Raw genomic sequence first — 12,865 nt, 5'->3', positions numbered from 1 at the left:
GGTCGGAGAAGACCAAGGGGCTGGTTGGGGGAGGGTAAGGCACACCACGGGGGTCGGAGAAGACCAAGGGGCTGGTTGGGGGAGGGTAAGGCACACCACGGGAGTCGGCTAGCAGAGGCCGTGAAAGCCCCGGACCTGCTCCCACGCCCGCCAGCAGCCCCGCACCTCCGCCCAGCCCCCACACGTCCACATTCTGGTGCACAACAGGGCCTGAGGGCCAACGGAACATGACTGAGTTTGTGAGCGGATTGCTGGAGCTTGCCGTTTACAGTGTAACGTAGTTCAGATAAAAATCTGTCTGGGCTGCATGCCGGTGGCCCGTCCTGGCTGGTGAGGAGCAGACACTCTTCGGAGGGAGCCTGGTGGGGAGGGTCTGAGGAGACAGCGGAGTCCGGGGGAAGAGCCGCTGCAGGGAGGAGGCCGAGGTGGAAGGAGAGGGCAGAAATACGACTCAGGGCGTAAACTTCGTGTGCAAACAATTCTTCCAGCCTGAATTTTTAAAGCAGCAATTCCTTTAAAAAGCCAAGAAAAGTCTAAATCACACATCTTTTCAACGATGGTAAGTGAAGACATTTTACTGGTGCTTGTGCGGGTGAGGGGTGAGCCCAAGACTGGCGCTCAACTCTGGTGCGTGTGGCCTCCTTCTCTACCAAGCCTGGAAGATCTCCTCGGAATGTCTTTGCCTTTGTTATGGCCCCACAATTTCCCGGCCATTCCCAGATGGCAGCCCTCTTGTACCTCCCTGCCCTCGGATTCCGTCCGGGCTGGGATGAGCCTCAGCATCTGGACACAGCGCTGCGTGGCCAGCCCCAGTGGTCTCCCGGCCCGTCTCCTTGGGCTCCGGCTCCGGCTCACTCTGGCAGCCTCCGTCACAGCTCCTTCTAGGTCGAGCGTGTGAAACGTAGCAGGAGGCAGAGGCAAGGCCGTGGCTAAGACGGGCCTTGCTCACAGAGCAGCACGCAGGCTGTCCCCAGAGGCCAGGGCAGGGGGGGAGAGCTGGGGGACAGGCGGGCAGCCCGCACACGTCTTGTCCTGGGGGTGCTGTGCACTCCCTTCGAGGGTGGGGTTCAGCCCACAGCGGTAGGGGGAAAGGAGAACAAGCCCACAGAGCCTCAGACGTCAAGGTAAGCAAGGCCTGGCCTGTCCCCCGTGCTCTGGAACCCAAGCCAGCCTGTCTGGACCAAAGTGCAGCCCGGCTAAACGTTCTCGGGGTCCCAGGGGCTTTGGCTCTGACCCTACTCACGGCTTGACTTCTTCCTAAAGTAGAACCGAGAATATTTGCAATTAGCCAGCTAAAGATAGAAAGCGAAGACAACGCAATGATGTGTTGTTCGACACGTAGTAAAAGCAGAATATTAATGTAGATCGCTTTTCCTGATCTACATTAATATTGTAGAATCAGACAACATGTGGACCAAGTAAACATTACACTTTTTGTCATGAAATATCTAAAAGCAGCACACCAAACCTTTTAGTTTTAAAAAAAATGAAAGCCAGTAAAACATTTCTGCATTCCGACATCAAGGGAACTGTGAATGCATCTACGAATTCTTGTACACAATTAATAGGAGCGTTTCATTTAGCCCCGTATAAACTTGCTCAGCTGTAAACAAACTGTCATGGAAATTGGACCAAATACTAAGCTCATTGCCTGGACGCCACAACAAATGACGACATCAGAGTAAACCGGAGCCCTACAGATGTCAGACAGAAGGAAGGTTCGCTTTACATCCTCACTGAGGTATAAATTCTGTTCCCAAGAATCCAGTGGCTTTAGCACACTCACGGGCTGTCAGCATGAACTCATTTTAGAAGGTTCTCTGCAGCCCCCAAAGCGCCTGGCGCCTGTTAGCAGCCCCACCGCTCACCCTCCCCACCCTCAGCCCCAGGCAACCACTAATCTCCCCACTGTCTCCAGAGAGGCCCTGATTCTGGACGTTTCACGTAAGTGGAATCATACAACATATGGTCTGAGAAAATTACCTTTCAGTGGGATTTTAATAGCTGTATGCCCATAATAAGAATGTTTTTATACTGCAACTTCATTTGCTATTCCTAAGAAAAGGAAGCCCCATGAGAACTTGTCCAGGTGCCCAGACAAGTGTCTTCTTGTCGCTCTTGTATCTCGAGCATTTCTGTGCCCACGTGATGCTTCCCGACCGCCTCGTCAGGTCGCCCTCACAAACCGAGTGATGATGCAGGGGTCACTGCCTCGTTCGTCCACGCGGCGTGGTGGCGTGTCGGAATCTCCGTCGGGCTCCGTGATCTCCACAGTCGAGCAGGACCTGACACGTCCTAAGTCCCTGTCTTCCAGAGGCTGGCACGCGGCTTCACGTAGAGTGCATGCACGCACACACTCCAGTGTCATGGCTCCACCATACAGGACCCTATAAACGGCTGCCCTCCGTGGAATTTACCGCAGTGGTCTCATTTCAAAGACATTCTGTCTCTTGTATTACATACAGAATAAAGTCCAAGGAAGTTTAACCAATCTGGGGGAAAAAATCAAGAAACTCACGTTTTCAAAAAAAATCATGTTTTCTGACCAGCTTACAATTTTCATTTGCTGTTAACTTAATTGGCAATCTCAGGTGTGCAGATGTCCAGCCTGCTGAATTCCTCTAGTGCTAACAATGAATGCAACAGTTTCGCTGCTCGCCCAGTCTGCTCCCTATGCTCACCGCAGAATTAGGACCAGAAATGCCCCATGATGTATCATCCACATGAATCATTGTTACCCTACCGCCTAGCCTCCTCATAACACGCTTCTGCCGCTGTTCACACTGCGGTGCTATCTCCAAACCCACACACTCCCAGCCAACGTCTGAGGCAGCTATTCAGAAATATACCACCTTGTCGCTCATCCAATTTGAAAAAATTTTTTAAAAAGGAATTTATTTATACCATCTCACTGAAAACATTTCGAAGTCTGTTGAATCCAGATTGTTATGGCACCAAAGAAGCCAATGAATTAAACAAATCACAACGGGCGGGGCCGTCCTACTGTCCTCTGATTCGTTTGTGGGCTTTGTCATCCTGCAGAGCACAGAGCACTCGTCCAGCTGCCAGGGTCCCTCGGAAGGCCGGTCCAGGGCGTGGCACCGCCCGTCCACCTTTTCATCTCGGGGAGGGAGACAGACGTGTGTTCTTTGCGTGTTTGCACAGCTCCCACCCTGCGGTTGGCTAAGCAAAAGCAGGCTCCGCTTGGTCCTAAATATCTGCACGTGAGGCCAACGCCCCACTTCCCAGTGACAGTTTTTGGGTAAGGGGGTCTTTTTTGCTTTCTGATAATTATAAAAAGATGATAGCCCCACCCTAAAACTACTGTCTTTGTACCAGGCACTAAGCTAAATGCTTAAAATGTGTGCGGTCACTAAGTTCTCCTGAAAGCTTGGTGGGCAGGCGCCTCTGTCCCCACCAAGCAGGTGAGGAGGCCAGGCTTTGGAGGGCCGGTCAGCAGGCTCCTGGCGCCCGCGGCACCGTGAGGTGGGGACACTGGCACTGAGCCTGCGCCCTCACCACTTCGCCATTGTCTGAGCACAAATTATTCTTGTGGGGGAAGAAGACTTTCTGTTTTTAGAAATGTTTCAGGGGCGCCTGGGTGGTGTAGTCAGTTAGGCATCAGACTCTTGGTTTCGGCTCAGGTCAGGATCTCGGGGTCATGAGATCGAGCCCTGTGTCAGGCTCCGTGCTCGGCGGGGAGTCTGCCGGACATTCTCTCTTCCCTGCCCCTCCCACGAGCTCTCGCTCTCTCCCTCTCTCTCTAAAATAAATAAATAAACCTTTAAAAAATGTCTTAAATGTTATTCCCCCCCTTTTAGAAGAAAAAGAGTAGCGAGTGCTTTTGGGGTCTTTCCTGGAATTTTGCGTTCTCTGTCCTTGAGGCTGGGCGACTTTCCGAGGCCGGTTCGCGGTGCCCACGGCACAGTTCGTAAAGCTCCTGGTGCGTAAATGCTACAATTGCTGGAGGTGACACTCAGATGTGGCTTCTTGCCCTTCGAGCCCTCGCTTTGTCCCTGGCAAGTGCGGGGCGAGGGCATCTGGGTTAGGGCCACATGCCTGGGTTAGGCAGCAGTGGCCAGGTGGAGGCCAGAGCTGCAAGCACAGGGCGCCAAAAATGTCAGCTTTCATCCCAGAGAAGAGCCACGGACACATGCCGTTAGGACGCGCATCTCTGCGTCCCTGGTCGAAAGACAGCCAGCGCTTGCCATGTCGGCCAAAACCCAGACTTTCATAATGTGAGAATTTCATGGAAACTGCCTTCAGCATAATAAGTACAAGTGATTTATCTGATAAAAGAATGTCAACAGCAAGTACGTGTAATTGGTGTGGTGACAAATTGTACCTGTCCTTCCCAGGAAGAAAGGGACACTGCTGTGCACAGGCAGGACGGGGCAGGGTCAAGGATGGGCGCTTGCATTTTCGACGCAGCTCTCAGAAGCACACGCGATCCTTTCAGAGGGTCGATGCAAATTATACCTAATAAAGTTATTATAAATAATTGCTGCCTCTCTCTCTTCTCCTGTGTAATCAGGGGGTTTGGAGTGGAGAGCAGGCAGTTACGGATGAGAGATGCCTTTAATTCTGAATTGGGGGCGTCTCGCGGAGGACCCCTAATCTTCACTGAAGTCACAGATTCACTTTCAAAGATTCGTGACATCTTAGGGAATCGGAGGCCCATGGGACTCAGAGATTCAGCCAGGAAGGGTGAGAAACGCAGCCTTCGGTGTGTCCTCGGGATCTGCACACACCACCTCACACACTGGAATGTCACGGAGAGGCAGAGAGAAGGCACCTGCTTCCGCGTGACAATGGCTGGAGAGCAGCGAAGGCACCACAGGATGAGGGGAAATAAGTAGGCTATGGTACCTCGGGCACAGTATCACATAATGAGGTGGGAGGGCCATTCATTCCAACAGTATTTGTTGAGAGACCCCCTTGTGCCCACACTGAGCCAAGCGGTGGGGGTCCCTTGACATTCCCCAGCCCCTTGTGGCTGCGGTCAAGGCCAGGTGGCAAAATGACAGAGGCCAGAGAAGCGCAGGGCTGTCCCTGGGGTGCGGGAGGGTGCCCCAGACCAGACCAGCCCAGCCACAGCCAGGTGGGAACGTGTCCAGGCCTGAGTCTTGAAAACCACAGCTAGATGCCCTGCAAAAAGCCAGCTCTGAGAATGCTGATGGGGGTTTGTCAGAACGGGGCACTCATCCCCAAATAGCTCTCGTCACCCGGTGGGTAATGTTCCCACCAGGCCAGCTGTGGCAAGGCTCTCAACACAAAGTGGGTAAAAAGGGCTAGGGGGGCCGAATGGGTTTCCTCAGCCAGGTCAGGCGAGCCTGGAGAACACGGAGAACAAAGCCGGGCTGCCAGCAGGGGTGATGGTGGTGGGCCGTCAAGAGGTACAAACTTCTAGTTGCCAAATAAATAAGTCCTGGGGATGAAAAGTACAGTACAGAGAGCGTCGTCAATAATAATACTGTAATAACATTTCACGGTAAAAGATGAGTAACGTATGGAGGTGTTGAATCACTATGTTACACACCTGAAACTGATGTAACATTGTATGTCTATTATACTGCAATAATAAAAACATTTAATTAAATAAAAATATTTAATTAAATAAATTCAAAAAAGAAAATATCCTACACACATGGGCCACACGGTGGGCTTCGCAGTTTGCAATAAGCGTACTCCCCCGTATGAATAACTTCTCGTTAAGCATTTCAGGGATTCGGGGCACCTGAGTGGCTCAGATGGTTAAGCATCTGCCTTCAGCTTGGGTCATGATCTCAGGGTCCTGGGATGGAGCCCCGTATCGGGCTCCTTGCTCAGTGAGGAGTCTGCATCTCCGTCTCCCACTGCCTCTCTCCCCTGCTTGTGCTCTCTCTGTCTCAAATGAATAAATAATAATAATAATAATAATAATAGTAGAAGAATTTAAGGGATTAGCTTCATGTGCCTGACATGGTAGAGACAAAAATGAGATTTCAATACAAGAGTGTATTTCTTCTAGAGCTCTCTTAAGAGATTTCCCATTTTTGTTATCACTGAGACTATGGTATTGTGTTTGGGAAGAGGTTCACCGGTGTAAAGTTAAAGGTGGACAGACCTTGTTAGACACACAGCTGTTGATCCAGAACAGCTGTACAGATCCCAAACCCCAACCAACCAAACGGGACTCCGAAGAGTCCACTTGGAGTCTAGTTTATTTATTCTTTAGGCAATCCTTTGAAACTCTCCGTGAGAAGCTAGTAATTACATTTTTCCCATTTTGATGGAATAGTTGAAGTGTCTGTGGTTCATTACAATAGTAATTGAATGCGTGGTTTAAAGAAAAGTAGGACTTTTCTAGATACATCAGTCTCTATGCACCTCAGCTGACCCTAAACAAGAGAAAGCTCTGCTCCAAGGCCTTGGGCTTTCCAGGGTACACCTGAAGTTGTACATGCCCTATAAATTCCACGTGTGCACACACCCATTCACACACTTGCTCACATGCTCACATGCACACACATTTTTGTGGTTGACTTAAATTCTTTCAGAAAAATGAAACACTGAAATAAATTCTGCACAAAATACATTTTTAAATTAAGAGCTTGCTGTAATTAATGTGAGTGCATCGTGTGGTAAAATGAATGAAAACTTTATTGTACTATAGTTACATTTTTCTCCTTTTATAATGGATCCAGACTTCACACGTTAGGAGGGTAGTTAGCCTTTCAAGGGGTGACACGTGGTGTTGGAAATCTCATACTTTGGTCCCTGTTGGGGTGTTGTGAATTCAGATGCGGGGTAGAGAGGGAGGCAGAGCCCCAGAGAACAAAGCAAAGAAAGCATCAGTAGGAAATAATGAGTGCTAAAATGGGTCCTTAACAATGCATTTAAAGACCACTTGTCACAAGATTCATCTTTTATGGTAGTTTTTCTAAAAATTATTGTGCATTACAATAGCAGTCTTCAAACTTTTATGCTCAGTGACCCCCTAAAAGAACTTTGGAAAAGTATGGATCCCTTCACTGGGCTTGTATAGACAGCTAAACGTTTTCACTGTAACCGTGAATAGTTACAAGTGATGCATTTTTAGCATGTTATATTTACATTTTAAAATGGAACTGTCACATCACCTTTTTTAAAAAAGATTTTATTTATTTATTTATTTGGAGAGTGTGAGCAGGGGAAGAGCAGAGGGAGAGAGAGAATCTCAAGCAGGCTCTGCACTGAGCTTGGAGACCAACACGGGACTCGATCCCATGACCCTGAGACCATGACCTGAGCCAAAATTAAGTCGGACACTCCATGGACTGAGCCACCCTGGTGTCTGGGACATCACTTTTTAAAATGTATTGAATGACATTTAAATTCCATGATATGGTACCCACTGTCATCCATTTAAAATATATACATAATGAAGTTCTTCTTTGACATTTGAAAATCTTTTTGCTAAAGTATACTTTTTTAAAACATTTCACTGAAAAGTTTTTATTGGCCTTTTGGATAGAAATGGGTATTTATCCGCCAGGGAGGATGATCCCATCACACACCTGCTAGAACCAGCACATGGCCTCCTCTTTGCTGAGTCTGTGTTTGGCCCCCCTGAGGCGCATGCTGCGCTTCTGCCTGGGATGCAGAAACTGGCCCACCCAGCACCACGTAGAACTCCAGGCCACACCTACCAATGCTTGGGTCACATTTGATCCCAGATCGACGTGCTCCTGGATCCCAAAGCCAAAGTTTCCAGCATTGGAGAAGTTATTTTTTCTTAACTCATACTCCCGCACCCTTAGACTTTTCTCTGGATTTCTTCTGCCCTGGCCCCACAGACAATCTTTTCATTTCTCTGACTGCCAAAGGATCTGATGGCCTATCTAGCTCTGGAGAACACAGGGGTCTGGCCTCCAGCCGGGTCAGTCTGTTTCCGTTGTCCCCCACACGGACGTGGAAGCAGAGATTGTGGATGCGATGTTCCCACGTTGGGTTCTCCTTTTCACCTTGATCCTGTGCTGTGGTGAACAGGAAGAGCTAAAGCATAATTTTTGAAGAGGTCAAGCAACTCTCATGTGGATACGTAATGTATGTGTGCCAAAATTTTACAAACTTATGAATCAAGAGGAAGATCACGAGGGAAGATACAATGAGTAAGACTTTAAGACAGCCTCAGAGAGTTTTTCAGGACCTAGAATTCATAGCTGTTAGGATCAGGTCACTTAGACACAAAAGTGGTTAATATCCTAAAGGACAATAAACTATATCCTTTGATGTTCTATTTTCTTCCTGGGCCGGAATTATTTGCTTCTCTACTGCACGCTACCTTCATGCTAATGTGTAATTTCACTAAATTGGAGACCTCTACTAAATAGCAGTCAGTTGAACGAAGTCCATTTCCCAGTCTTCGGGTGGCCTGTGCCCATATATGAGAAGAAATGACACGCCAGCCTCCTTTCGCCTTATGTCCAAGCTCGGGCGGTCAGTATTCTCTTTATTCTCTTTCTAAAGCTCAGCTGGCAACTCTGGTTCAGAGGCTAAACATGGCCTTTGAAGCCTGGGTTCGAGTTCTGGCTGTGACCCAGGTCAGCTGCGTACCCATGCTGTGCCTTGGGGTCCTCATCTGTGGAGGTGAGGGACAGTCACGACGCATGATTGTGGCCAGTGATCACATGGTCTTCTATCCTTTCACTTTCCGCCTCTCCATATGAGGCCTCTTAGACCTCAGGCATATATTTGGATTTGGTTTGTAGTCCAATCTGACAATTTTGACTTTTTTTTTTTTTTTTTAAAGATTTTATTTGACAGAGAGAGACACAGCGAGAGAGGGAACACAAGCAGGGGGAGTGGGAGAGGGAGAAGCAGGCTTCCCACGGAGTGGGGAGCCTGATGCGGGGCTCGATCCCAGGACCCTGGGACCACGACCTGAGCCCAAGGCAGACGCTTAACGACTGAGCCACCCAGGCGCCCGACAATTTGACTTTTTATTGGTGTACTTAGTCGGCTTACATTTAATGTACATAAACTGACATTCAGGTGTAACTCTACCATCTTATTTGTTTGCTCTTTCCTCCATCTGTTCTTTTTTTGAAAACTCCTTCCATGCTTTCCTAAAGATTAATCAAGTATTCTCTGTCACTCCAGTCCCCTCCATTAACTTGTTATTACGCCTTCTCTCATTATTCCTTCAGGGACTGCTCAAGGGAAGTGCTGTCCCCATAGAAACAGTCCATACCTGCGCTATCAGGGCATGCCCCCTTCCCGTCCCCAGATATTAGCAAGGCTCTGGGCCTCTGTAACAGCGGTTGCAAGCTTTCCCTGTAAAGGCCCACATAGGCTTTGTAGGGCCTCCTTAACTCCACCATTGTAGCTTGAAAGCAGCCATAGATAATATGTTGATAAAATAGCATGGTTATGTCTAAACAAACTATCTTTACCAAACAGGTGACAGGTAGATTTTACCTGTGAGCAGTGTGCTGACCCCAGCTTTATAGCCTCAGCGTCTCTAGGTGGGGGTCGGGGGGGGGTTATCTGGCTCCTGGGCTCTACTTGGCTCCGGTACTACTCTTCCTCTCCTGGTCTCTTCGAGCCTGGAGGTGATAATGGCTTCCCATCTACCTGTCCCCGGAAGTCCCTCAAACTGCTTTGGTTTTTATTCCCACCCACACATCTGTAAACAGTTCCTCAACTAAACTCTTCAGCTGAATGCTGCAGCAGGCCGTCCAGCTCCTGCAAAGACCCTAACGGAATTTTAGGCTTCCATCACGCACCTATTCATTCCACTGCGGCCCAAGTTGCAGCCAGCAGTTTGCGGATGTGCCTCCCGGCCCAGGAAGATCCTCCTGCAGGGCAGACGCTATGTCTTAGTTATGTTTGTATCCCCAACATACCGATCCCTCACCTGGACACAAAAGGGGAATGAAGAATCTTGGCTAAACTGAACTAAATTAGCAATGCAGAAATGGGAGCCAGGAGAGGTCAGAATTTGGAAAAAAGACTTGAGGGGTTCTTATTTAAAGTGGGTAGGCTGTGAAAGAGAACTATCCAGGAGAGAGTGAGTTAATGAAGGAGGAGAGCCAGAGGATTTGTCTCAAAGTTATCACAGAAGGGAAAAATGTAAGGACCTGGTGTTACAATGTTAAGTCTTTAGTGTGGTTGAGCTGTTGTGTTAACAGCATCCTCTGTGGAGTGTGGTTATCTAGCCAGCATTAACCATGTCAGCTGTGGAGTGTGGTCGAGCACTTGGTGTAACAAATGTCAGCTGTTGAAAGAGGTGAATGTCAGCTGCTGCAGTGAGTCAGAGTAAGGAAAAGAATGAGCACAAGTTCGTTTTGCAAATAGGAGGTCACTGCGTCCTTTGAGAGGGGTGTCCACAAAGTGGCCTGTATTCAAGCCACATAAAAAGCATCGAAATAGCAAACTGGAACCAGAAAGGTGGAGCAACTACTTAAGAATAGAAACTTTTTTAAAAATAAGTTTTTTTTTTTTTTTTAAAGATTTTATTTATTTATTTGACAGAGAAAGACACAGCGAGAGAGGGAACACAAACGGGGAGTGGGAGAGGGAGAAGCAGACTCCCTGCCGAGCAGGGAGCCCGATGCGGGACTCGATCCCGGGACTCCAGGATCATGACCTGAGCCGAAGGCAGTCGCTTAACCAACTGAGCCACCCAGGCGCCCCTAAAAATAAGTTTTTAAACTGAGAAGGTAATACATGAAAATAGTCAAGATGAGTCTAGAATTTAGAAGTTTATGTTGAACACATTGCTTCAAACACGTAGTCATAATGGATTTATAGATTATGGAAACAGAAAACAAAAAGACACAGCAGGGCTCGAAAACACCAAAGTTACTGGACCAGAAACAGAGGTGAGAGTGGCTCCCGTCGGCTGGCTTCTGGGGCTGGAAGTTGGCCACGGGAGTGGGCAAGGGGCTCACCCCACAGGCTTGGGTGAGGCTGTCCTACGTGGTGTAGGAAGCTAAACCAACCAACCAACAAAACCCTGTTGCTGACAGCCGCCTAGGGCTTTTTAACAGGGTGGGGGCTTAGGAGTACAAAGACATAGACCCAAACTGAAGACCAAGAATGAATACCACTGCCTGCAGACCCTGCATCTGACATGCTCTCCCTGTTATTGAAAGCCTTGACATGCCACGTGGGACCCCGTTCTGGGCTGAAGGTGGAAGCAGCGGCAAGGCCACTGACTAGGGAAGGGTGAGGAGGGGGAGGGGAAGGGGGAAGAACCGGTATCTCCTGCCCGCTGCCCACAAACCTAAATTCCAGGACATCTGAAGAAACCCAAAGCTAAGAAAGTTAACAAATCAACAATCAAAACATTTTCTTCTCCTTAGATAATTGAAAGTAAGAAACAAAACAGGCAGAAATGAAATAAGAATAGATGGATAGGAAAAAGGACCAACGAAAATCTTCAAAATAAAAAAGTCATTGAAATAAATACCTCAAACTATCACAAACAAAACCACCTCCAAGACAAAATTAATAAAGGCTGTTTACTCATTAACTTGCAGCAAGGGAGCCCTTCTGATGTCACTTTCAAGGGTTTTAGCAAGGAAATTAAGTTTTATCAGGTACGAAGGGGAAAAGTCTTGGACTGGGACGCATCCTATTAAGGTGGGATTTTGGAGTAAAAGAGACTTTTCAATTTGTCTGCAGGTACTTCTGACCGTCCTTGGTTGTCTGAAGGGGGCCAGGAAGCAGTTTGGGGAACTTCCAAGAGGACGGACTGTGGGATGCTGAGAGAGACAGGTGTTCTGCAGGTGGCTGCACCTTGGAACAAGTGGGGCCATTGGGACTCTTTAGAGTGAGCATCCTCTTGAGAAGTGACCCCATGATAAGGGTGCCTCCAAACAGACTCTCAAGGAGCATTAAGGAAATGACCACCTACTGGGGTGATTTAGGAGGTCTCCATGCACACCACTGCTCCGTTAGCATTTCCATCTTGGAATAGAAAACCTATTTGCCAACACACATGACCCTTGAATAACATGGGTTTCTTTCTTTCTTTTTCTTTCTTTCATTTGAGAGAGGGAGAGGGAGAGAGAGAATGAGAGAGAGCATGAGAGAGGGGAGGGTCAGAGGGAGAGGCAGACTCCCCGCCGAGCAGGGAGCCCGATGCGGGACTCGATCCCGGGACTCCAGGATCATGACCTGAGCCGAAGGCAGTCGCTTAACCGACTGAGCCACCCAGGCGCCCCTGAATAATATGGGTTTCTATGGGGGGTTTTTCCCAATAAATATACGTAACAGCTGTAAATGTATTTTCTCTAACTTATGAGCTCCTCTATAACATTTTCTTTTCTCTAGCTTTTTATCGTAAGAATACAGTATGTTATACATACAACATACAAAACGCGTTAATCACCGTTTACTTTCCCGGCAAGGCTTCCGGCCAACAGCAGGCATTGGAAGTCAAGTTTTTTGGGTCAAAAATTATGACTGGGGGGAGCAGGCACAGCTGACCCTGTGTCGGTCCTGGGTCAACCACACCGCGGACAGCTGGCTATGTTTTTGATCAGAAGAAAACCTCAATTTTAAAGCATGGGAAGAGTTCAGACCACATTTCCAAGCTATAAATTAGTAACAAACTTGAACAACACGACAGCAAAGTTGAGAACTCTGGACTCGACTGTTAGCCCTCTCTTTGGAGGCCACTTATGGGAATTTTATTCCGTAGGCGCGGGACAACGCCGAACACACCTGCGCGCAATGGAAGCCCGACAAGGCGGCGAGTTAAAGGACCGGAAAGTCCCCGGCGTCCGGGAAACGGAGGCCTCTCGGCCGCCGCGGCCGCCGCCGGAGACACGCACCTGCTGCGCAGCCCCGGGCCGGCCTCCCGGCGCGCCCCCGCGCGCACGCGCCCAGCGCC

General features: G+C 48.7%; 1 pseudogene; it reads right to left on the bottom strand.

Moving 5' to 3' along the window:
- Positions 1-7,505: 7,505 nt before the first annotated feature.
- LOC110576822 lies at positions 7,506-8,311 on the bottom strand (annotated as a pseudogene).
- Between the last annotated feature and the right edge of the window lie 4,554 nt (positions 8,312-12,865).

Source organism: Neomonachus schauinslandi, chromosome 14 (genome assembly GCF_002201575.2).
Source record: "Neomonachus schauinslandi chromosome 14, ASM220157v2, whole genome shotgun sequence".
NCBI lineage: Eukaryota > Metazoa > Chordata > Mammalia > Carnivora > Phocidae > Neomonachus > Neomonachus schauinslandi.
This window is presented reverse-complemented; position numbering and strand designations above follow the sequence as displayed.